Genomic DNA, 26,636 nt, shown 5'->3' on the forward strand with positions numbered 1-26,636 from the left:
TGATGTCCATGCTGCAGAAACCCCTCCCAACAGCAGGCTGCATTTGCACAGCTACACGGAGGCAACAGAACTCATATTTTGTAATACATGAAACGTAATATTTTTAGCATTTGAATTAAAGTAGTGAAGAATTATGGATCTTCCCCAGGAAACACTTGAGTGAAGCTCCTTTATTCAACCATGACCCTTCTAAATTAATATGGGAAGGACTCCAAGCATGGCCACCACAGGTTCCTTAGTCTAAAGAGCTGCCTGTACCTCAAGTTAATTTACCCACATGTTATTTACTCATATGCCTTTCAGTGTGATTACCGTTCTCCCAGGTAAGAAGAGACATTTAAATTTTTCATTTCCTTTTAATTTTCAAATGTTTACAGACTGTAGCTTCTTCATGAAACTACTTACTAAAGCAAACACTTGCTACACTTTATCAACCTCCTCCACATTTCTTCAGAGTTTTATTCCATCTCAGCTCCTTTCTGGGATGAGAACAAACCACTCCCTTCCCACTCTGTCAAAACAAATATTCCTGAAAATGAGGAACATTCACCTCACCCTTCAATGGAGCACCTTTAAATGTAAACAGACCCTTTTTCTTCAAAAATCACTACTGAAGTACAAACACACACAGACTTTGTGAGCTTTACTGCAGTTGCGCTCTTGACTAATCGCTTGGAGGATTTTCCTTCAAACCCCTAAATCTCCTTTCCTGAGTCAGTACACTGTGTAACTACTCCATGTAATGAGTATTCTTTCATTTGGCTGGCTGTTCCTTGGCATATAATTTTTGTTTTACCTACAATAAGCTGCATTTTCAAGCCACTGTCACAACCTTTGAGATTTGCCTTCCTTCCTACTGTTCACCATCACTTTTTGGATCTGCTCTGGAGATATAACCAGAAAAAGCTCAGTCATTTTTAAAATCCTCATCCAAATCTATTATCTGTGTCACAAACATGTCAGGTTCCCAAATGAGCCTGAATTAAGCCATTCCCATCTCACCACCTTAGCCAGCATCAGATTCTCTGAGTTTAGAAGTACAAATTTGGTGTGGCTGAATTCTGTACACAGAATCCTACAATCAAGGAACGGTTTGGGTTGGAAGGGACATTAAAAACCATCTTGTTCCAAGCCCCCTGCCATGGGCAGGAACACCTCCCACTATCCCAGGTTTCTCCAAGCCCTGTCCTTTATCCCTTGTTCCTCTCCATCTCCCATGGAGCCCCTTTAGGCACTTTCTCCAGGCTGCACAATCCCAATTCCTTCAGCCTTTGGTCACAGAACTAAAACTGGCTGCTGGTGGCTCCTCTGAAGCACAGACACAGCCCCGTCAGGATGTACTTTTAAATATTTACACATGGGAAAAGCTGAAGGAGAAACAGGTTAGGGGATTTTTCCTAAACTACCAAGTTGTGGCGGCATTAAAAGGACTGATTTACCAGCCCAAATTTAACTAAGATATTTTGAAAAATTACTGCTGTTAAGACAAATTGTTTGAGGTGTGAGAGGTCAGGCTACCTAGGCAGGCTGTATCCCCCTGCCTGTCTTTAATCTCCTGGCCAGCCATCCACTCACTGCACCACTTCTGTTTCTGAACAGGTTTCCTCCTTAGTTTTCAACCCTTATAAATCTGATCTGTCATTGCAGAATTCCTAATAATATTAGATAAAACTCCACCGATTTCTCTCTGGAATATACTCTTTAATATCTTTTATTTAAGACATGTGTGTGCAATCAATTCCATGGTATTTACTTGTATTACACACAGAGTATTCATCATCTTGACAATTTTTAAAAGTTTTAGAACACCATTTCACTTAACAGTTTGGAAAAAAAAAAAAAAAAAAAAGCAAGAGATTTATTTGATGGTTAACTTTGGAACAAGTTATCTGCATTAACTTCCATTGTTTTGGCATAAAGTAGTTCTGTATATTTTACTAACAACAGTGGAGACATGATAAAAGATGTAGGCAGAGAGCCATAAACAGCTCTTGCTGCAATCCACGGGGCTCGTGGAAAGGCATTAATTTTTGGACTTTGATTGGAAGAGGTCTCTGTGCTCAGCCACTTGGATTTTGCTAAATACAACCACGAATAAAACCTTGTACCTGAGGAGAACAATTTCTACGGCAGAAAGGCCGTTGTAAATCATGTGTAGTATAAACTTGTCCACATGATTGGAATGATATAATGGATATTGGAGTCCCTAACCACCAGCTAATGTTCTTTATGACACTTAAATAAATGACCTGAAAATAAACTAATAACAACACAAAGTCATCTAAACCTGTTCATGTGCATTTCCCAGAAGCATGCTGGGAAAAGACAGTGTCTAGTTAGTGCATTTTTTGTGTTTACATTTTCTCCAGCTCATTTTTGCTCCTCCAGACTCACATTAATTATTTTCTGCCACCTTCCAGAGGTATCTCTCCACCCAGCACTTGCCCAGATCTCAGTCATTTAAAAGATCAAGAGTTTGCAGGACATCTATACCACCATGATGGTTATAAAGAAATAAAGAAACGAGCCTGGAGCAGGAGCAGACACAGGTGTGAAAGACAAACTATAACAAATAATGCTTTAAAGTTGTTTTTATTTAACCATGAAGGTGGTGAAGCACTACACAGGGTGCCCAGAGCAGCTGTGCTGCTCCTGGATCCCTGGAAGTGTCCAAGGCCAGGCTGGACAGGGACTGGAGCACCCTGGGAGAGTGGAATGTGTCCCTGCCCATGGCAGGGAGTGGCATGAAATGATCTTTAAAGTCCTTTCCAACCCAAAACACTCCATGATTCTATAAAACCACCTAGAGAGCTACCACAGCAGAACAGTGGGATTTCATTTTTGAGAAGGACACACCATTTTTCTCAATCTTAGTTACAAAACACACCACTCATGCAAGAAAAATGCCCCAACATTCTATTTTAAATATGGGAGAAGCATTGTATTATAATTAACTTGTTCTAGGGAACTCTAGCACATGTGAAACTTTCCAAAAAAAGAATTATCATCTAATCTTACAAATATTAACACTTCCAACAGACTCCACAAGATACTGCCCCTTATACTTAAAAAAATAATGGAAAATGTATTACTTTTATGCATAACTCATATATATTTAAACACTGAAAGTTCAGAACAGTGAGGACCTAGATATCTAATTTTAGTACATTAACTTGTTTTCAAATTTCTTTTATTTATTCAGATTTTTGAGGCTCTCCAACACAGAGAACAGTTAATTTTAAAACTTTATGAAGGCTCTACAAAGAATAAGCTTTGAGAACTTTCCCTTTTTGCATACTGAGTCTAGATGTTTAGTTAAAAAGACGGGTTAAATATTCAACTAAGTTCATATGTAATAAAAATTCAATATCCTGAAATTCAGAGTTTCAATCCAAATATTTGCTACTGTGAGTAACAGATTTTTTAACTCACAACCTATACATTATATATTTTCTTTCCATTAATGCCATGAAAGCCTGCTCTGAAGAAATCAATGTACTTTTCCTTGAAGCAGACATTTATTTTTCCCACACACATTTCTTTTTTATAACATGTTGCCATGTTCCACCCTATGTGTTTATTCACCATGCCTTATTTGCCCTAATGAAAAATTATTTATGGGGATTGCTTTCTTTTCCATGGGACCAAGAGTCACTTTATGCACCATTTTATTAAAAACAACAACAAAAAAAAAGGATGTGAGGGCCATGATGTCACTGCTGGACAAAGAGAAACCACATTAGAAAGATGAACTGGAGTGCTGGTTTAGGTTAGACCAAATTACACAGCTGCCTCAAGAGCTTGAAAGGATGGATGGAATAAATAAATAATTTTTTAAAAAGCAATAAAAACTGGTCCTTCTATAAATGTAGTTACATTTGGGTGCAAAGTTAGAGTTCTGAAGGTTTTTTTGTTTTGTTTTGTTTTTTTTATATTGTCATTACAAAATTTAAAAATCAAAAAATTATAGGACTTTAAGGCTTATGCCATTCCAACCCTGCTGCCATGATCCACTAGACCAGGTTGCTCCAAGCCCTGCACACCTATTACTGACCAAGCACTGTACAAATACCAAAGCTGTTTTTTCAAAACACAATTTTGCTGATTCTATTCCAAGAAATAAAGAAAAAAAAAAAGATTTTTGGGTGTCAAACTGGAACAGACAGCAACTCCATTAGTATATATTTATTAATATATAAAATAATACATTTATATTTTTATCTTTACTATTACAAATCAGATGATAACAGCAAAACTGATGCTGCTTATATTTAGCTACTTCCCAAAAGATTGTAAGAAATTACAAAACTAGGAGAATAGTCATAGCTCATTTTTAATTTTTTTTTTTCTTTGCAACTACTGTCACATTTTGCCCTACAGGAAAAAAAAGTGTTTCTGAGTGTGATCAGGTGTCCTAAAGCTGTACTACAGTTCAAACCTAAACACGTGAAAGAAGATTCCCAATATTCAGGGAATTTGGTCTTAGGGTTTATTGAAGTTGTCACATACTTTCGGGGATCTAATTTCACTTTCTGATCTTCAGCAATGGCTGTAATTCTTCATTCAGAAGAGGGAAGAGATTACTTGTCAGCAGTAATCTCTAACACAGATAATGCCATATAAATATTAGGCGCTTATAAGCATGGACAAGGATTAGGAGCAAAGAGAGAGAACAGAAAGGAAACTGAACAGAGCCAAGATTAAGCACTGGGAAGGGCATCACTAAAGAAAATCCAAGGTCTGTGGCTCAGCTTGTCTTCCCACTGCAGAATGTGCCTTTTTCTGGATACAATAAGCATGGTTTACACTGATTTCCCTGCTTGAAAACTGCAGGGTGTAGAAATACGAAATTTTATTTGAGGTGTGATCGTTGTCTTCTCTTTTCCATGACAGAGGAGAAACTCAGGGAAGCACTGAGGTTGGAAGGCCCATCCAGCTGGGCAGGTTGCTCAAGAGCCTCCTCCAGTCAAATTTTAATTTTTAACAAAGGCCAAGAATGCAGTTTTCACATGAAGGTATAAAATAACAACAATATGGGAGTGAGCTAGAGCTGATCAGGACATCTTTTCTGGCCAGAGAGAAGAACTGGTGTGTAACCTAAACTACAAGGTTTGACTTATTTCTGACAAAATAGCCAAAATAATGCTGTTTTAGCTACAAATTAGCTGAATGCAACAACCCTGACACTCCAGTGGGTGCCTGATTAGCAGGCAGGCTCCAAAGAGGGTCCTGGAGAAGAGAGGGTGGATCCAGACCAACATGGATTGGATTGGACTCAACTTGGTCCATCTGAGTGGGGAAGGAAGATGTTAGGAAAGCAAGAGAGATCCCAATAATAAAGAGAGAAGAAGGCCAACAGGATAAGCTTCTTTCCTCAAATTGGAACTTCCACCTGTTTTTCCAAATGATTTCTAAGTGAAATTCCCCAATATCCATACAATCCACATTTGACACTGTCAAAAATTCCCACTTCTAATTAACATTTACACTTTTCTTTCCAATCTATTTAACTCTAATTCAACAACACTCCTATTTTTTATGCTCTAAGATGTCATATCTCTAGGTCAGTCTAAGGAGAATGCTCAAACTGACCTCTTAACTTTCCCCTCATTATTACAATTGAATTTCTAACATTAAGATCCCTGTGCCAGGTGTACTCTAAAGCCCACACCCCAGAAGGACCAAGATTTTAACAAAAGTGTTCTTCAACTCTCATTCACAGAATCACAGGATGAGTTGTAAGGGACCTCAAAGACAAGTTCCAGCTCCCTGTCATGGGCAGAGACACCTTCCTCTAGACCAGGCTGCTCCAGCCTGGCCTTGGACATTTCCAGGGATGGGGCAGCCAGTGCCAGTGTGTCAAAAATTATTCCCCAAAATCCATGCAAAACACTAGCCTGCAGTGAAACAGGCAAAGTTCTCTTTGACATCAAATGAGTGAGTTTGACCCTAAATATATTATTTCTGAGTTCATGTCTCCCATTCTCTGAAATCCTTTAACACTAACTACAAGAATCTGTGCAGTTATAATTTCTGTGCCCATCATTCTCCAGAAATGGAATGATGATAATTTAAGAGCTTCTCAGAAAGATGGTAATGAACTAAAATACATATTTTATAGTGCAGGTGAAAATAACTTATGTGTTTTTTTTGTGTGAGATATGAATACAAGGATTAATTCATAGTTCGGGAAAAAAAAGTAATTTTCTCTATAATTAAAGACTATGATCATGTAGATCTGCTGCACTGACATCACAAAGAAACTTTTGGAGCCTTAAGATCCTCTTTATAACAACTGCCTGAAATTTGGAAATTGTTGACTTAAGTTCTGCTTCTGCAGAAGTTCAAAAGAATGAATTACACTATGGGGAAAAAAAATTAGGCTTCTGAAAATTGCAAGGTTTTTAAGGCTCCTTAGGATTCTAAATGATTGGTCATGTTCATCAGTGTTTCCTTAAACAGAAAAAAAAAAAAATAACTGAGCTCTCAAGTACTTATTTAGAGAATGCAAATTTCACAAAGAGTTCTACCCAATACACTATCTCGTCTTGCTAAACACAACTAGCAATGGGTGTTTGAAAACTGATATCACACCTGAAATATCTTTTTTTTTTCCTTTTAATTAAACTAAACCAGGATCCTATAACATATAATTTCCTGTTTTTTTGGAACTACTTCTAATCAGGATATAGGGGATGAATGTCCCCTTTAACTAGGCTGCATTGCAACATACACAATGCAGAAGGGAGTGCTATCATAACACTTCAATAGTTAAGTGATTTTATGAGAAAAATACTTCCAAATGTTTCCTAAAACCTTCCAAACCGCACCAAAGAACATTATTGTAATATTATGTTTCCCCATGGCCTCCAATATTTAGGCTTGCTTTTCTCGAAATGATACTTGGATGAAAAATACAAGTTTATGTAATGTATAAATTGTTCCTAGAAGTAAAGTTGCCTTTAAAATGACTCTGTATAGATGTCAGATATTTTACATTTTCAATAGCCTTTCTGTATTAATTGGAGAAATGGCGTGCTGGTGCTTTGGGCAGCACGGGAATAATCTGTTTTTCAGAACTGAGCAGTCACCCTGTGATCTTATTCCTAGCAAACACTGAAAACAATAACTGTCCTAACCGATTACATATCATGTTACCCTTAATAGATATCCATATTTCTTGCACAGTATACATAATCCATATAAACTGTGCACCATATATCAATACCATATTCCAGCCAATCCACCATCAAAGAGTTCGTTTATAGTAGGTTTTCATTTGACTCGGGGTTGTAACGTTCTGTGCAATCATAAGCAAACCATTTCAGGGATTTTGTCAGCAAGCTGCTTTCTGGCAGATTATTGGCAGTACATATTGGCAGCAAACTAGTGCAACTAAGCCCTTCTTATAACTTACAGGTAAATAATGATTTTAATAAATTTATGTAAAATGTTCCACTTGCTTACATCTGGTTTTGATAATTCACTCGCCTGCGCAAATGCAAATTTCTGTGTGCTTCCCAGGAAAACACATACTTCACCTGAACTGCTTTGGGTTTTCTCAGGTATCCCAAGAAATAAAAAAAGCAATGAAGCCTGTACTCATATGAAGATTTTATTATAAAAAGCTAGGGAAACTAATTGAAAATAATAATTGTATGCACACCAAAATTTAAACCATATTTTGCCAATAATACTATATTCAAATAGTAAGAAAAAAACATTTTTTGCGTGTTGTGGTGCTATCCCAGCCACAGGGCATTTGAATTGGATGGTCCAGTAAACTGGCTCTTGTCCTCAGGATCTGGTAATGCAGAGATTTTCACCTCCATTTGAAAATGTGTTACTATATTAATTTGCATTTTGCTTTAGAATTACAACTGAAGTTTAAATGTGCAGCATTTGTATCTCAACCAGGCAGTGTGGACCAGAGGAAATTCCAGGCTCTAATCCCAGCTTTGACAGTAGGTCCCAATCTCATTCATTGTTCAAATGCCAGAAGTTTCCAATTTTTCTCTGAAAGGATCACGTTTTTGTCAAAAAGCTCTAAAAATATTAATACTACTAGTAGCAGTGTCTTTCTGCTAGTACCAGTGTCTTCTGGAGAAAAATGCCACAAAATCCTTGCACTCTCTTCTGGTGTAAATCAGGATGAGAGTGATGCTGATCTACAATCCCTGATCACCTGGCTTTCAGCATCTGGGGGCCAGAAGAATCCCTGGGGAGCCACAGTCCCTGAAATTCTGTAAAATGCTGATTCCATCACTGAGCTACCTGTGATGTTAAAAACTGTACACCAGGTGTCCGCTCTGTTTGTGCCCACATTTCAAAATTGTATGAAATAACTGCTTTGAATGGGTTCTGCAGTGAACAGGCAACTATTAATTAAGCACCAGGTGTTACTTGTGCACAGCTCAGCCTAGAACTTGCTGTTTCTAAGTGTTTATCCACTCATGGGTTCAGCAGTTTAGGATTCTGTAAGTCTTGGCAGTGTGGTTAAAACCCCCTCAACAAATTCTTGTTGAGATCTATTGGACATGCTGCTACAACTTGATGTTGCTATAGTGGACTTGCTTTTAATTTGATCTGTTTCAAGGATTCAGTATCTTTCCAGCATGTTGGAAACCTAAGGGCATATATTTGTATTGTTTAAAGACAGGAAATTCTGTGAACTGAAATGAGAACATATCCCTTTTGCCTTTATGGACTTTTGTTATTTTCTTTTCCTTTTAGGGTTTTTGGAAACAAAACCAGTGAAAGCTGAAAGTTTGAACAATAGAAAATTACTTTCAAGGGGGAAAAAAAAGTAAAAATACCAAGTATACTTTTATAACTTTATTCATACACTTTGTATATATGTAAATTGCACTTACCCAAGCATCAGAAAATACCACTCACAGCAGGGCCTTATATTGCAGCAGGATCATACTGGTTTTGTCATAAAAGACTGTGGACTTTGCTGTTTTATTCCTTTACTACCTTGTATTAACTTGTACCCCACTGACTTCATGACAGAGCTGACTTGTTTCATGCTAACCACAGAACTAGGGCAATCACATTCCTATTGTAGGGAGGGAAACTACCAATCTTTGTAGCTTCTTAACTCCTTGGACAAAGAGCCCCACAACCTTCCTTTAATTGACATAAAATTAAAAAAAAAAAAAAAAGTCTAAATTCTGGGATAGGAAATAAGAACTGGAGGAAGATGAACAGGGACATAGAACCTGCTCAAATTAAGAGCTGGGCAGATACTGCTTTTTAGGGCAACTACAGCAGCAAACTTTCCTACATTAGTTCTGTACTGCTTAGGGAAGGACTGGAGGCAGAGGACTGGATGATCCCAGCAGGATGCCCCAATCCCAGTGCACTGCTGCACAAGCACACATTTGCTGCTTCTGGTGCTCAAACCAGCTCAGTATCTTTATTGCACACAATGAATTACACTGGAGTACTTTATAAGAAGAGGGTTATGGGTTATAGTCACAGTTATGGCTCTCTGGAACACTCCTGCCTTGAGACAGAGTGCAGAGAGCCAGCTAAGTCTGCAAAAAAAAACTTGCTTGAGGACAGCTCGTGTGCCACAAGCTCAAGTGCAGCCATTTCAGCAAGAGCCTGAACACTTTCCCAGCAGTGCTCCTCACAAGCTGATTGCTCCTATCACACCAGCTTAGCAGCTAAATATAAATTACAGAGGGATGCAAGGCTTGAGAGAGACATTTGACACCCAAGACTCAGCTTGGCCACTGGATCTCTCCTAGCTAGTGTTTCTCCACTTGTTAATCCCTCTTCCTGCAGCAGCAGTTGTGACACTGGTGAACTGCAGGACTTGGGTTTATTTGCTTTCATTTGGCACAGCACTTCATGCCCAGCTCCTCTGCTCTGGGAGGTTACAACAGCTAAAGCAGGGATCACAGTGAGACACAATCAGTCATCAGAATAAACAGCTCAGCTGCTTCAGGGGAGCCAAAGAGAAGAATGAATCTTACTAAGAGATTTGAAAAAGCATGAGTAAGTGTTTTTATTTTAAGTGCTTGCAAGAATGACTTCCAAAGGAACATTCCTGACCACCAGCCCTGGGGAATAAAGAGCTGAAGGGTGCTCCTGTTCATCCATGGACCATCTGACTTCCACAAAAAACTAAAGGGATCTGTAACTACCAGGTGTAACCCTTCTGTGCTCTTTCCTGCAGACGTGGGTAATGAAGAGAAAGGTTTGGCTACCACCCAGACATCACAGAGCCCATCACCTCCCTGATGGAAAATACAGGGATCCTGAACCTAGCACCTATGAAAACCATCATTATATAAACTGTTCTTCCCCCTCAAATAGTCCCTCTAATTCAGCCTACACTAATTCAATAGTTTTCCCCAAGTTTTCCAAGAAAAACTAACTTTTTACTTTGAAACACTGCAGTATACAGATTTTTAAATCATACACTCAACGTGCATATGCACAACCAACCAGAAGCCAATAGTTTACAGCTCCTGTACACTTTATTTGTTTTTCTGAAAGTGTAATTAAAGATTCTTAGGGCAAAAATGACAACTAAGTTCATGAACTGCACAGAAAATTGGCTGTGGCACTATTTACTAAAAGTTATGATAACTAGAAGGTCCAAGTAAAAGGAACAGATGCACTGTATGCTAGGCTGTAGCTGCAGACAGAATTTTTGGTGCTGAGATCAAAAGAACAAGGTGTTCATATAAATGGCATTTTATTTTGATCCTATTATTCTATATGAGCTCGAAGAGAGATCAAAGGAAAAAGCACCCAGGTTTCACTATTAACACTTAACATAACTCCAGTTAGAAAATCCTTTCCAGATTGTTAGTGCAATTTAAAGCCCAGCACATTTTTGTTGCTCTGTTAGGTTAATACACCTGAAGGCATGACTTGACTACCTTTTCCATTGTGGAAAATTGCTTCTGTTAGATATAATTTCAGTTATTTTCGTTTTTATGGCAGCAGAGACACTCTAGCATTGGGGAATACCCTGGTCTGGGCTGTACCCTCTGTCCTGGAGAGCCAGGCTGCCCTGAAGTGGTGACAATATATTACAGACTGTGCACGACAGTCAGGAAATTCAACACCATTGGAGTGAAGCACTAAAGCGTGGTTCAGACCCTGCCAAAGCATACCAGCTTCCACTCAGAATGTAAACAAACCTAATGGGCCTTTCAAATATCTAAAAGTTCCTCCTGATAGCTGGCAAGAATTAATGTGCTTTAATACGTTGTATTGCTTATTATGACATTATCCAGGACTACTACTATTAATTAATGGTTCTATTGCTGCTTTTAGCAACCAGCGGTGTTGCATAAAGGAAAAATAATAATATATTTTATTTCCTACAAAGCTGAAGTATGCTAACAAATTTTAATATTCATGCTTTGAATATTCAGCCTTCTCATTGATGATTCAGTAACTTAGGGCAGGTATTTCAGCATTTCATTTCCACTGAATTTCTTTGACTTTGACTTTTAAGACTGAAGAAACCTGCTAATACACAGGTATCACCTTTCAGACTAACTTTGGAAAAATCAGCAACCAAGGAAAAAAAAAAAAAAAGTGTACATGTCCTTCTCTGCCTTACCAACCCATCCTCACTTGCTATTAAAGCGCTTGTGTTAAAAAGTGATTCCAAAGTTTATTTTAAATGCCAAAAAGTGGGCACTAATCCCACAGGAGCTGGTTCAGCTATGGCCCACCATCTTGAACACATTCATTTTATCCAAATCTTTCCAAGGAGGGGATTTTTGGGTGGTTGGTTTGGGGTTGAGCTTTATTTTTGACTTAACAACAGCAGATTGTCAGAGGTGAGTAGGTGGAAACGACTTTGGGAACTTTCACAGTCGGTATTAAATACCCACAGGTGAGCTGTGGCTTGGAGTGAACATGACAATTATGGGTTAAACGAGATAAAAACATGTCATGCACAGTCAGAACATGTTCATGTTACACACAGCAGCCAGCTGGCTATAAATCCAAGAAGTAAGCTGCAAAGTTTTGGAGTTGAAATGAATGAACACAGATATAAAGGGAAGAACAGTGGTTTGTTGCCATATGAATGGCTTTTAACTGAAAAGAGTGGACTGCTTTCACAGGGGTTTGCCAAAACAGAACCTTGCTGAGATGAGTAAAAGAGTAAGTATGATGATTGGGAGATTCCATATATTTATATTTTCTATTTTGTTTTGAGGCAGAGTAGTCTGATTCAGCCTCCCTGAACAATTATGATGTGGCTTTACATACAGGTGTTCCAGTCAAAAGGGACACAAGTTCTTTGACAATACCTCTGCAGCTGATGATCCATAAACAGGATCTGTCTATTAATTCATTCCAGATTCAAATCACATGATCTGACCTGTCAGAAGCAATGGACTATTTTTCTTTTCACGTTTCTAAGTCCAACCAATTGTAGGTTATAGTCTGCTGGACTCTGCATATGCATCACTGAACCTTTGGTCAGCAACCCTACCTGTGCACAGATCCAGCAGACCTGAGGCTACTAAACCAACACCTTCCTGGCAGGCAGAAAGGACAAGAAAGGCCTTTCTGAGATCTTCTCATCTTTTTATTAAATAAAACTGACTAGCAGAACCTCCTGGATTATAGACCCAAGAAAACCCAGTAGGTTTTCACAAACAGAGGAACCTGACTGACTTGGGGTGATCCTGTGTCCCAGTCTGGGGTTCCTCCTCTGCCCCGAGATCACCCCAGAGGGACATGAAGGTGGTTCAAAACCTGGTTTTCCCTGAAGCTGCCGAAGAGAGACTGCCGGAGACAGTTTTCTCTTTTTCCAAGGACAGTTTATTGTTTCTTATCTCTGGGACACTTTGCCTGGCCAGCAGCGGTCTGCTCAGCCTGGCATCCATGGTGGAATCTGCCTGGTCAAGGCAGGGCTTATCTTATATAGTTAGTACTACGTATTACATGTTTACAAAATTTTACCAATACAATACAATTTTATTAAATGGTCCAGCCCTGACCCCAACCAATCCAAGAGGCCAACGTGTCATCCAACATGGATGACATGGAGAAGAAGGAGGGAAAGGTGTCCACCCCCCAAATTCTCCATCTTGGCCACGTATCCCTTATCATAAACATTCAAGAAAACCTATTTATCTACGTTCTAACATTCTAATTTACACTCTACTCATCATTATGTTCTGTGTCTCTTCTCTCAATGTGGGCAGATTCTCCCAAGGAGCCAAATCCAGCCCCTGCAGCTCCTGGGCAGCACTCAGGGGTCTCTGAGGGGTCTGCCAGGGGGGTTTTTGCACCCCCAAAGGAGCCAGGAAAAAACCCTGGACTCCCACAATCCTGTGAAGAGCCAGAAGTTTGTGGGTCTTTCCAACTCAGGATATTATCCTGTGGCTTTCTAGAAGTCTAATACCCCACTTGAACATTTTTGGGATCTCAGCAAGTTAAACTCTTGCTATCACCACCTAAGGCACATGTAATTCCCTTATGAATCCAAAAACAGAGCTCTGGCTCTTACTAACTCAAATATGAACTAAACTTTATAAAGGCCTAAAGTAACTTCACACTCATAACCTCTGTTCATATTAATTCATACGATATATAAATTAAACATGTACATATTTATGTTCTTACAAAACTTTTCTGATGTTTAAACGTGACTGTAAGCTCCTGGGTTTGATGTACTCACTGTTCAGAGAATCAGATGCTAACTGTAGGAAGGCTGATAACAGCTTTGCTCCCCAAAACCTTTCTCCTGTGTCTCTGAGCTGACTGAATGGGAACTGAGAGGGGAAAGAACAAAGATTTGCTGTTCTTTACAGTCACGCAACGAAAGTGTAGGTTAAGCACAGGAAGTATTTGCAGATTCCAGATATTCTGTGGACCTTTGTTGCTTTTCCTTGCATTCAGATCTAATCTGAGCCTTTGCACAGAGCTGGACTTTCATGTTCTGAAGTCCTTCACTAATAGAAAACCCAACCCACTGTGACACTCAGGGCAAAGTGGACTCAAGAATTTCAGCTCTATGTAATCATTTGTTCATGTTAATGCATTAAGGAAAAGATGCTTTAACAAGAAGAGAAGGCTTAAAATCATACAAATAAATGAACTAATAAACAAATTTAATATATACTCATAGTGTAGCAAGCCTTCAGACTGAGAAGATACAGTCCTATCTTTTAGAAAAAGTCTGGATAAACAGTTTGATGTACCCTATCAAATCTTGATCTCTAAGCCTCAGGGGTTTAAAAATATTAAGTGTTTCTTTTCTGTTCTGATACCAAATATGTCTATACCTCCAACTGATTCAAGTCACCACTAATAACTACTGGGATATTTTTAGGAGGTCCTTCAACAGAAGGGTAGTATTTTCACTGCAATTTTGAACAAGCAATAAATTGTGTTTGCTTCTTTATCTTCAATCAAGCATCAATTTTGGATTATTTGTCTGAAGTCAGAATTCTTAAAATATGCCTTTTTTTTTTTTTTTTTTTTTACAGAAGCAATTTCTGGGGGAAAAATCCTCTCCACAATTTGAGTGTAATCAGCTCTTCTGATATAACTGGCTCTGATTTGAAGGTAAGGTTCATGATCAGATATATTTAAGGAGGGCTGTATGATTAATTTAAGAGGTGTCCCACCAGTATTTTCACATCACAACCATGTTTATACTAATATATTTCTGCTTTTTGCAGAAGGGCTCATAGCAGGATGGGCAACTCAAATTTGTCAATCAGTGAGACCTGGCATTGAAAATAATTACAATATCAATAGGCAAAAATCTGGCTGTCAGCTATTCAGAAGAATTTTATGCCAAAAGAGTGTTAGGGAATTTTCAGCTCTCACAAGAGCATCCAGCTAATTCTTGATGGATCATCAGTACCTTTGGATGTTTTCTGAAATCAGATTCCTCCTTTCCCTTTACTGTTCTTTGTGAAGAAAAGGGAGAATGGAACTCTCACCAGAAAATGAGAAAAACATTAACCTCTAAGTCCCTCAGATTTTGGTAAACACTGAGATCACTGGAAATCTCAGCTTCTGCATATGAATTAGAAGAGAATAATGGGACTGAGCAAAAAGTCATGGACTATGTTCATCAATATGTGCCTTTTATGTAAACTAGATTGTTAATTGAAAACCCATTTTCAGAGTCTCTTAAGAGGCAATCACCTTAAAATTAATCAAAGTCCTGTTTTGTTGTTGTTTTTTTTTTTAATAGGGTTTGTGCTCCTTTGGTTGCTCAGAAAATTGTTTGGAGCAGAGACTGGAGCCAGAAGTTTTGGGGTTTGTGTCTCAAAGCCCATTTTTTGGGGGGCTGGAGGGGTTGAGCCTGGAGAAAAGGAGGCTCAGGAGGGACCTTCTGGCTCTCTGCTCCCACACAAAAAGTGAAAGGATGAGAGCAGCTGTGTTGGGAGGTTTGGGTTGGATATTTTGGAAAATTTCTTCCCTGAAAGGAGCTCACCAGTCACTGCAGTAGGTCACAGTCCCCAAAACAACAGAATTTCAGCTCTCTTTTCTGTCTGGTCATCACCAGTCCCTTAGTTTTCAACCATTTCTTCTCTCATTTATCCATGGCTTTCCCTGTTTTCACTACAAAAGCTCCCTGTGGGAGGCACACAAAACAAAGCCTTCAGGTACAATTTTGGGTGTGGGGGTTTTTTTTGTTTTTTTTTTAAATATACCTCTCTTTAAAATATTCCTTAACTTACTTCTTCAGTGCCTAGCAGTGACTCATTAAAAATAACCCCGTAGTAGTAACATAGTGCTAGATATCAAAGGTTAAAATTTGCCATTATTTGCACTCAAAACAGCCTGAATGCATCTTCAAACAGCATAGAAAGGAAAGGGCTGTATTTGTCTACAGATGTATTTTCTTAACATTTTTTTTCATCACTTTACTTCAGCAAGAATGACCAGCTTAAATTTTTCAGTGTCTTCAAGGACCTTATTTCATGAATTTGTATAAAAGGCAGAAAAGTATATATAAATGTTTTAAAAGCAGCCAGAAGTTTTTGTGGAAACAGTGCCATTAGATTTGAAATACCAAACACTCAAATTACTTCTGACACATTTGATCTGAGTCACTTTTGAGTTTGCACCTACAAACAATAAAAAATACTGGTTCTGAAGGAGACTGATTATTTCCTTTGCAATATTTTACCACAGAGAAGTTATTCTCTCTTTCCCCCAGATCTGACAGCCATTCAAATACCCTGGGTTTGTTGCACACTAAACTAGAAATATGATCTCTACTTGGAAACTCCCCTCAAAAATAGTTTCTTCTGTCAATTCTGAGTAACTGCCTTCAATAACAAGCGTGGCTATTGAACTCTGAAAGTATCAATGTTCAGTCATCCTCCTGAGCTTACACATCACAGCTGCAGGGAATAAAGATGCTGAAAGGCCTCCATCTCTCCCCATCCTTTGGATGTTTATCATAACCCTTTGTGATATTTCACTGGCACTGCTTTCTTCTCCTTCACTTCCAAGGGGATGAATCATAGGCTCAGCTTTTCCAGGAACCAAGCACTTGAGCTGTTTTCTGCACTTCCTTCAGCTCTTCCTCAACTGCAGCCAGCCCTTTGATTGACCCCACCTTTAATAAATGTTTAACTGGAGAGCCTCAGTTAAAATGTGTATGAAGCCTCCTGGGAATGACTAACCAACACCTAAAACCCAGATTTATAACAAAAAAACTTCCCACTGCCAGTGAGATTTGTTCAGAAGTTGGAGGGAAGAAGAGTCACTGTGGGAGGTCAGATTTCTTCACTTTCTTATTTAATAATAATACAACATGTTTTCTGTAGACTGCTCTGAGTTATACACAAGATGTTAAAAACAGATAAATGCAAACTTAGAGGGTATAGTCTGCATCAGGTACCTCTCATTATAATTAAGTTACAACTTGCAGAAAATTAAATTAGCAAGCCCAAAAAGAGGCCTTGAGCTCCCTAATGATAAATTTATACTCAGATGCTTAGAGGGGAAAGTGTCAGAATTCACTTCTGAGTTAAACTCATCAAGGGAAAAAAAAACGAAGATGAAAAATTGGAAATTCAGTGTCTTTGAGTCAGGAAGTCAACAGGAATACAGAATTTTCTGAATCAGTGAAAAGGACTGAGGTTACATCCAAGGAAAATGCTACAAATCAAAGAATCCTGAAGCAAGATGAAGAATTCTCAAAACAGAAAACCACCTTGGAGTATTTTTCTGAATTTTCCAAAACACATTGGTCTCAATGATCTTATAGGGCTTTTCCAAGATAAATGACTCAGTGATTCACCCATCCAAGCTGTGACATCAGTTAGAAGTGACTCCAGTGCCAGCACTAAGTACCATCATCTAACAGCCAGGACCTCCTTGTCCCTCCACCTCCAGTCCTAATTTTTCACCTACTGCTATTTTCAGCAGTCCCTTGGCTTCTCTGCCCCCCAAAAGTGATTATTTTGCCCTAATACCAAGACCAGTGGTACCTGATCTACTTCTGTGGCTTCCTGATTTTACTGAAGCACAATCAGCAGAACAGTAAAGCATATTTTTGCAGGGCAACACATTTATTTTTCCTAATAAAAAGTTTACTTAGGTATAGTCCTTACAATGAGCAATATACACTCTTTTTAATATTCTGAGAATGTAGTACTTTAGCTCAAAATAGTAGCAGAATTATTTGCCATTAGCTATCCAATACAATTCAGAACCTGTGTCTAACTTGGAATTTTGTTACTTTTACGTTTATCCTTGAGTTTTACAATATACTGAACAGCCTAAGTACCTTTTCACAGGAAGTAATACAGAGTTATTTGTAGATTCAGTAATGGAAGCATCAAGCCAATGGTCTTCCATTTCTGAAGTTCTCAAGTTCTCCTGAAATAATAAAAATTCACCAGGGCAGCAGCAAGAAAGCAAGTGGACACTTCTCCACAGCATCTCAACAATAAACAGCAGAATTGTGATACTCCACTGGAATGTTCCAAACCTAAATTGAATGGCAGCATGATTGCTGTGGTTCCAGTTATGTTAATTAGGCTGGATTCATGGTTCATTGAGGCTGCAATTATGCTGCAAAGAAATGCTGCAAGCATCCCATCCTCCTGCAGTCTGCTGAGTGTGCTGCCATTCCTCTTGGGGCAAAATAGACTTTCTGAAGGGATTTATACACTGAAGTCACATTTGCACTTAGACCACATGCTTGCTGAAGATGCAATTAGATGACCACATTTTGCAACTTTCTTCTTTTCCAGATTTATTAGGAAAAATAGCTTTCCAAGTTCCTTGGCCATTTTTTAAGCATGCTTTACTTTGCCAATTTGCATACTAAGCATACAAATTATAAGCCTTATTAGCCCCATTTCAACCGTAGGGTAAGTGAAGAAGGGGAAGAGTTTTGCCCAAAGTTAAGCAGCTCTTCAGTGGAAAGAGAACTGAAGTAGCTCCCATCTTGTTACAGTTAATGGTTGGACTCAAAAACCCTGCAAGGCTTTTCCAAACTAAATGTTTCTGTGATTCTTTTAATGACATTTCTTGACTTACAACTGTGGATAGGACAGCCCCCACACCCAAAATTCAAAACCTTCTGCTGGAAGAGTGGTTTTAAATAGAGGGGCAAATGGGCATTATAGTTTCAAATAGCTGAGAGAAGACACAGAATGAGACAAATTTGTTGGATTGCAATGAGAAGGAAATAGTTTAACATGGCAGCAGCTCTTTCCCTGGATGGGAAAGGTGTGCTGGCTCTCAAGCAGGAGCTTTCAAGCTACCTGGTTTTCACTGGGTTGAAGAGGCAGCAACAGAGGAAGATGATTTTTCAAGCAAGTAATCAGTCTGGGTTTTTTTAGGAATAGATCTACTTTTAAAACCAGTCTCTTCAGAGAAATACATTTTCAATGCTATTCACCTCAAAGAAGGATGATGCAGGATCAGGTGTCTAAATTGAACTCCAAAGGACTGAGTATCCTCAGAGCCTAATTTCCAGCTTCACAATGCACTTAAACGTTAGAAGTTCAATCTCATTAAAGACCAACCGCGCTTGAGCCCTTCTTTTTTTTTTTTTTCATTTTATTATTTTTTTAAATTTAAGCAGATCTCAAAAAAAAATTTGATACCAGCCACTTCAAAGCTGGCTCCCCGAATTCAGGGATGATTGAGTTTCCATAATACAATTATGGTTGCAACAGAGCTGAATTGAAAGCAAGGTTCAACTTTCAAACAACATCCCCAAAACAGTTGCAGATGATGTGAATTTCAGCTTTCTGATCCTCAGGTGCCACAGGGATGATTGGTATTAGTGAGATATGCATTAGAAAGGGAAGGCAATGCCCTAACTAGAAATAACCATCTTTTCCACAGATGGATGGACATCCATAACAATTTAATCTAACGAGACATCGAGCTTACATGCCCATTTGAAAAATCATAATGGCACTTGTCTGGCAGGTTTGTTCCTCAATGCTTCATTCAACGACTGTTCCATTCTTTTAGGTTTTTTTTTTTAAACTATATAATCACAGCTCTTTTTCCAGATTTAATCTACCAGTACTTCTCACCCAGGCCACAGCTTCAATTAATACCAATTTGAGCCTTAACACAAGGAATTCATGCATTGACTGAGCCCTGGATCTGGCTTTTAAAATGAGTTTTGCAATGTTCCTAAGATGAGGAACCTAAACCAGTTTGACACTGAAATTAGTCACTACATAAATAGAAATCTAAAAGCACATCAGGAATAATATTGAGCAGACACTAAATAATATCAAATTGAGAAATAATTGTACTTTATGTAAGAGCATGATAAGAAATCTGTTTTCTGATATATTAATAGCCCAGTGGATCTGACTTGCAATTTACTCTGCCTACTTAGGCTGAAGTTTAAATACAACACAAAAAAAGATGTGAAGTCTCTCAGACAGGAACACTCCAAAAGTTTTATTACTCTCAGTTGAAAGCATTACCACGAGTAGGGGGAAAACTAAATATTAAATACACCATTAACAGGAAAATTATTTCAAATCAGTGAAGCATGACAAGACCCAAGTATACTGTTTCTCAATTTCTTTTTCCCTAATGTACACTGAGGAGACAGTAAGGTAGTAAATGGCCAGGGTTCAAACACAGGACATAAACTATATGAAATTAGGAACAGTGTAAATCTCAAGAACAGCTCAAAACTCTGAAGAAAATTAGAAAGAGCCTAATGTGAATTCATTACTGACTTCTCACCAACCTTTTCTTCTCTTAAAAGTAGGCAAAGCCACTATACTGGTAAATTCTGCTAACTTTAAAGTTAAATATTTCTTCTTTTAAAGCTATGCTTACCAAATCTGCTCCCAAACCAAAACCAACAGTTACTTCATTATTTTGCCTCATAAGCCAAGCAGTAAACTAATACTATAAAACTTAAACTGGATATTATATTTAACTAAAAGATGGTCTATTTCCTAATGAATGCCTGCTGCTCATCAACTGAAAAGTTACGGAATATAATAAAAAACCTTTTACCAATTCATTAGGCAGGCAAAACTCACCTTGGCAATCCAGGCTAACAACCTGTCCTTACTGGTGCTCTGTAAGTGTAAGGGAGGAAGCATTAACTGGTCCCCAAAGGAAGAGGCAGACTCAGAGGTGCATTAAGAACCCATTTCCTAGAGCCTTTCTAACCACAAACACTCCAGTTTTATTAAGTTTAGTCTGACATTTTGGTCCAGTTGACATCATTGGTCAGGTCTCAACACCCCCTGACTCCAGCAGAGCAGTCCTGACAGCACAGCTTTACCTCTAAGGCTCATCCTCCCTTGACAACACCAAGAATGATTCCTCTAGTACCTGCAGTGATTGATGGAAAAGGCTTTGAAATGTCCTGTGCTCCACCATCTCTGCTGAAGGAAGATGGGCTATGGAGGTGATTACATCTTCACATGATAGATCATCCATTACTGACAGCTTTTATATTTCTCAACTTGAAAAAAAAAAAAACCCAGCCCTTGCCTACATGTGGATACATAACACATTTGAAATGTGTAAGGCAAATATAAAGACTGAGGGTTTAAACCCTCAGTTTATCAGCTCTACAGGCCCAATTTTGCAATCAACTAAACCTACAGTACATTTTCATCAAGTGCTGCAAATCAGCAAAATATTAAATGAATCTTGAAAAAATGATTATGAATCCACAGTTCTGTTTGACTGTATAATTCTATTTAAGATTAAAATTACTATCATAAAAAGGCCACTTTCTGAATGTAATTCCACAAAAACATCATCACAAAAGCTTTTACTGCTATTTATGTCAGAATGTATTTTAAACAGTTCTAATCATTTACCTTTGTGGACACTTAATTAAAATTACAAAACCAATTTTAATCTGTAGTCCAATTAATATGCAAATATATGCAAATGTGGTAAATCAAGGTGGTGATTAAGTTAAGGACACTCTATTTCATGTCTGCTTTAAGTGTGAAAACAAACAATCTTTTTTGTAATTGTACTGATGGATTGTGATGTTTATAGGGTTAGTATGGGGTACAAATGTTTATGCATCAACATTATGCCAAAACAAAGATTTTATACTCTGGAGTGATTTAGCATCCAGCATACATTCAGATGTAACAAAGTCATTTTGCAGTCATCTTGTGAATTAGAATAAGGTCAAAGCAAAGTTAAATTTCTATGTCATCCATTTGTATGGCTATTTAAAATTCAACAATCACTTTCTGATGTGTTAGGTAAGAGCCAAGAAGTCTCAAGAATGGCATATTATCACCCTTTATCATTTAGTGTTCATAATACACTGGTTTATCTTTGATACTATTACAGAAATAGTTCTCCCATTAAGGTGCAAAGATATTCATCCTTTTTAACCCTTTTTCCTCCACAAGTCCCAATTCTTCAATCTGCAGCCAAAGGTTGCTCTACCAGTGGGGGTTTCTCTACTGATATGCACAATATTCACCAAGAATTGGCAAAGAATGCATTTTTGCAGATGTTTTTCACCCCTTCCTTCCCCACACTGCTGGTTCAGACAGGTTGATGCTCCTTCCCATTTGCCCATAGAAAAGTGTATCTGTTGTTCTTTGTGGGAATAAATCTGAATTCCTCCATGTAGACCAACTACACCCTTGGACTGAACTAACTGATTTCCTCTGTCAAGAAAATAATGATACTGGTAAAAGTAATATTTAATTTTACAGCTTATTTGAGCTCATGAAAGAACATATCTTTCCCCACATATTCTCAGGAGTTGCCAAATGTTTGGAAATACACTTAGTGCAAAAGGACAGTGTTCACCTCATGTCTTACTGAGATATTGGAGTGCAAAACCCCACATTATCCCTCCCCTTACAGCTTCATCTCCATCAAATTCAACAATTGGAAAAGAGGTCAAAAAACTTTTCAATGCTGCTTTTACTAATGTGCTTCATTTCCCTTTTTTGTTTTTTGGATGATTATGCCCAGAATAGTTCACAAGATTAAGATGAAGTATTATTAGAATATTTTTTACTCCAAGTATTTTATGCTTCTCCTTTACTATTGTCATCACAAGGCATGAGAATATGAAATCTGGCACTGCTCAGTAAAGCTTCTTTTAAAAGCCACAGGTCTCCTAATGAACACAGAGTATTTATAATCTATTAAAATATTTTAGCATTTTTAACAAGGGACATGGACACACAATATTTTTATAATAACAGACCTTATAAACTTGCATTTGGGATGCAAATCTTGGAAAGTACAGCCATTCCTGTCATTAGTTTCCTGTGAAAAACAGGACTAACTTATGTGTCTTCTGATCTAACAGACACTAACAAAGCACCACAAAACTCACCTGTCAAAGGTGCTCAAAAAACCTTTTTAGCAAGTAGTTCTGGGTTAAAAAAACCCAATTAGCTCCTCCTTCTCTGAACTGGGCACCCGTGAAAGAGCTGCTTTCATCAAAAATCACAAAGATTTACATTAGGAACTAGAAACAGGAAGGAACTTTTAATATCTTCTTCTACCTCCACTCTCCACCATGAAGGATCTGTGCCTGCTTTCCACCATTTTTGATGTGTTTTCCAGAAAATTGATTGCCACAGAGCAGAGCAGCAGGAGCAAGGGGATAGAGTGGCAGACACAGCCAGCAATACAGCTGGATCCGACTCCAACCAACCAGAATGGATTTGGGAATTGTGGATAGGTTTTGGTGGCAAGACAATGGAAGCTTGGAAGGTGAAGATCTCAAGGAACAGACTTGCACCCAGTCTAACCATGAGCCTCTGCCTGCCCCAGTATTTAATTACATGTCCATAACTGCAATTCCAGTTCCAGCTCTGGAATCAATGGACATGGAAGCACAGAGTAATCCTGAGACAAGGGGAAAATCACCCAAGGACTCTGTCCTGCCATGGTGGCCACCTCACCACACAGCTGCACCACTCTCTGGCTTGGGAAGAGCCATTTCTTAAATCAAGAACTGCACACTGCCTGTCCTGCCTGGATGAAAATCAGCTTATTGATCCAGGCAGGTCCTCAAGCTGCCTCTTGACAGCACAGAGTGTACTGACCTCTGAGGTGCTTTTCTGGGCTCTGAAAAGTGTGTGTTCACACTCCTGGCTGGTCCTTGTGGAGCAGAATGAATAAGACCTTTGCCATGCAGTTAAACACAGGAGAACAGAGTCACACAGTGCCAGATGCTCTCCCAGCTGCATGTGAAGAAGGTTCTGCATTAGCACTGCCAGAGACACCTCACCTATTCTGTGAGTCTGAAATCAAACACTGAGGTATCAAATACGCCAGCAGAGTTCACAAAACTGCTGATGCTTCAGCTGGAGCTTATTTTTCAGTGGGAGATAAAAGGTGATTCTCTGTATTAGGTACAATCTGAGGATAAATTTGTTGTAGCTGACTGCACTGATACAATAGCACTGCCAACACGTAGTGAAACTTAATCCCTCTGAAGACACACGAGCTTCTTTTAAGTTTCAAACCCATACCATTGAAAACATCCTAATACTGTAAATTCAAGAGTACTTTTCTCATTTACTGCTCTTCTCAATATTTTCACTATTGAATTTATTTAAATGGAACTCTGATTTAAACCAGACCTGTAAATAACTCATTGCTCTTGGTCATTCTCTATTAATCACTGAAATTTTGCACAACCAGTTTTGATAAACCCAGATATAAAGCATTCTTCTTGTGATGATTCACACAGCAATTTTCATATGTATTTGAAAACTCAGACATCATCTTGCTACAAAGATAGAGTGGCATTCCACCTCCAAATGTAGTTCCAAAGGTAAATCACACATATAAGAAAATCAAAACAAATGCACCAACATCTCATGAAGGAACAGGAATGCTACAAAGAAAATCTAAATCTCTAAAAGCAACACTTCTATGCAGTTATCTTTAAAACTCTACTCTGTAAACAGTCAAAGTTTTCTTTTAAAAGTTAAAGGTGTACAGAAAATTAAAAATCAACTGAGGGGTTTTTTTTTTGTTTTTGATTGTCTCTAATGTAGAGGATGCTTGGATCATGCTTCTTCAGATTAGAAATTCAGGTCTTGTCTGTCCTAGGAGAATGAATGGTGACTGGGGAGCTGGAGTGAAATGACCACGTTATCACAAGGAAAAGGAATGTGAAAACTGAGTAACTGAGTGCAGAGCTGCTCTTTGGTGAGGTTTGCACTGGCTTTGCTTTATTAACCAGCGTTGATCTTGTTCAGCTAATAAATAAGAACAAGCCAGATGACAGATTTGCCTCTTTGTCTCAATACCCCTTCCAGACAAAGTGCAGAAGATGAAAATGAACTTACTTAAACACACATTGGTCTTCCCTGTGTGTGTTTGGGTGTGAACAGTGCAAACAGTCCTCAAGATTAAAAAAAAAAAAAACAGTGAAAATATGAAAAAAAAAGAAGTAAGTATCATAAAACAAAAAAACTTTTCTCTAAGTTTTCTTTATGCATCACAGGGCAACAGAAATCACAGACCTTGTGTGAAAAAAAAAAAAAAAATCACGTTTTTTTCTGCTGGCTCTTTTTCAAGTCTCCTCTCACATTTGAGGTGCAATCCTCCTGTAAGGAAGATTTTTTGACTGAGTGCCTTAAAAGAGGACCCTCATTTACCTATTATTCAACACTGAGTTAAATTACTAGGTTTCTTAAGTTTCTGACCTCCTGTATTTTATGATGTATTTAAAACACTTTGACTCTTATGAACCATTTAATTAACTAGATAATAACTGAACATTTGTCCTACTTGCCATTCACCAAAGTTAAGTTTCAACATTACTTCTGAAACTACCCTATATGCCTGTCATTCACCAGCTTTTATTTCAAATTACAGAGGGCAAAAAATTGTCCTTGATTATTCCTATGATATTGATGATATTAACACATGGCATTGGAAAAACTGAGGAATTAGTAATTTTTTAAGTCTATGGATGGTGTTTCATGGCTGGAAGAAGAAATAAGATTCTCAAATAATATAAATTGCTATCATTGGCTTATAGGGAACTGCAGATCTTTAGGTCAGATGAAAATCTGGTGCACAAACTATTCAGAAACAATCTCTGTGCCTTCTGCACCCACATACCCCACAGGGAACAGATCACAGTCTTGAAGAAACAAAAATCTCTGAGATGTATAAAAAATGAAAAATCTCTGTATTCAGCCCAATATTATACTGTTATTCTGGTTACAAGATTTATGACATACTTGCTACCCAACTAAGGCAATTCACAAATCCTGCATCTACTTGGCAATTTGGCTTCATCAATAAAATGGAGTCTCTGTCAAAATCAGATGCTTATTTTTCAGGATTAAGAAATCCATGTCATAGTTAAAACACTTTCAAGTGCTTAATGGACTCACCCCAGTTGTGCTGGAAAGGGCCTTCATGTCTGCATTATAAATGGCCCCTTTTCTGGTTGTATTTTAAAAAGTTTTAAAAATAAGTGTCTGCTGGACACAGCAGTGCCAATAACACAAACCTTTATTTGGAGAACATGACTGACTTTCTGAGACTGACCTCAGCAGGATCCTGGTGCAGGAGCACCAACAGGGGTTGAAAAATATCTCTGTGTGGTTGGGATTTTAACAGAAATTTAGGATTCCTATGGAAGGCACAAAATACAGATGTTGCTATCTTGGGAATTTATGTAACAGAGGAATTAAGAGAATAACAGAGGGATGCCTTTCTTTTTAACCATTTTACTGACAAACCTGCCTAAATAATTGACTTTGGTACTGTCTCAGACACTGAGTTCTTTTGAACTATCTCAACAGTCCCTGCGTTTGAAGAGTTTCTACCATGACCATTAGCCCCAATGAGGGGGGAGGAAAGGAAAAAATAAACTCTAAGACTATCTCAAAAAATTCAGTCTTTGGCTTAGACTGGCCCAGAAACAGGTCCTAGTTGAAATGTGAAAATCTTGATGATTAGTAAATGAAACAACTGAGCATGCTGGGTTCCTACAAGCTCAAGAGTGTGTGCACACACAGGCATGCATGAGCACACACGTGTAAAGGACTTCTGCTCAATCCTTCTCAGGAAACCAGCTGATGACAAATACTTGTAATCTACTCAGAAATGTGGTTTCATAGCTCAGTCCTCTGGGGCTTGAGAACTTCACTCATCACATCTCTGGGGCATTACACAGTAATCTCTGAAAAGCT

At 38.3% G+C, this 26,636-nt stretch overlaps 1 protein-coding gene across 15 annotated transcripts in view; it reads right to left on the minus strand.

The window, feature by feature from the left end:
* The window catches only part of GTDC1 (glycosyltransferase like domain containing 1), a 281,241-nt gene that overhangs the window by 157,706 nt on the left and 96,899 nt on the right, over positions 1-26,636 (minus strand). The gene's annotated exons all lie outside the window — the stretch shown is intronic.

Source organism: Erithacus rubecula (assembly GCF_903797595.1).
Source record: "Erithacus rubecula genome assembly, chromosome: 8".
Taxonomy (NCBI): Eukaryota; Metazoa; Chordata; class Aves; order Passeriformes; family Muscicapidae; genus Erithacus; species Erithacus rubecula.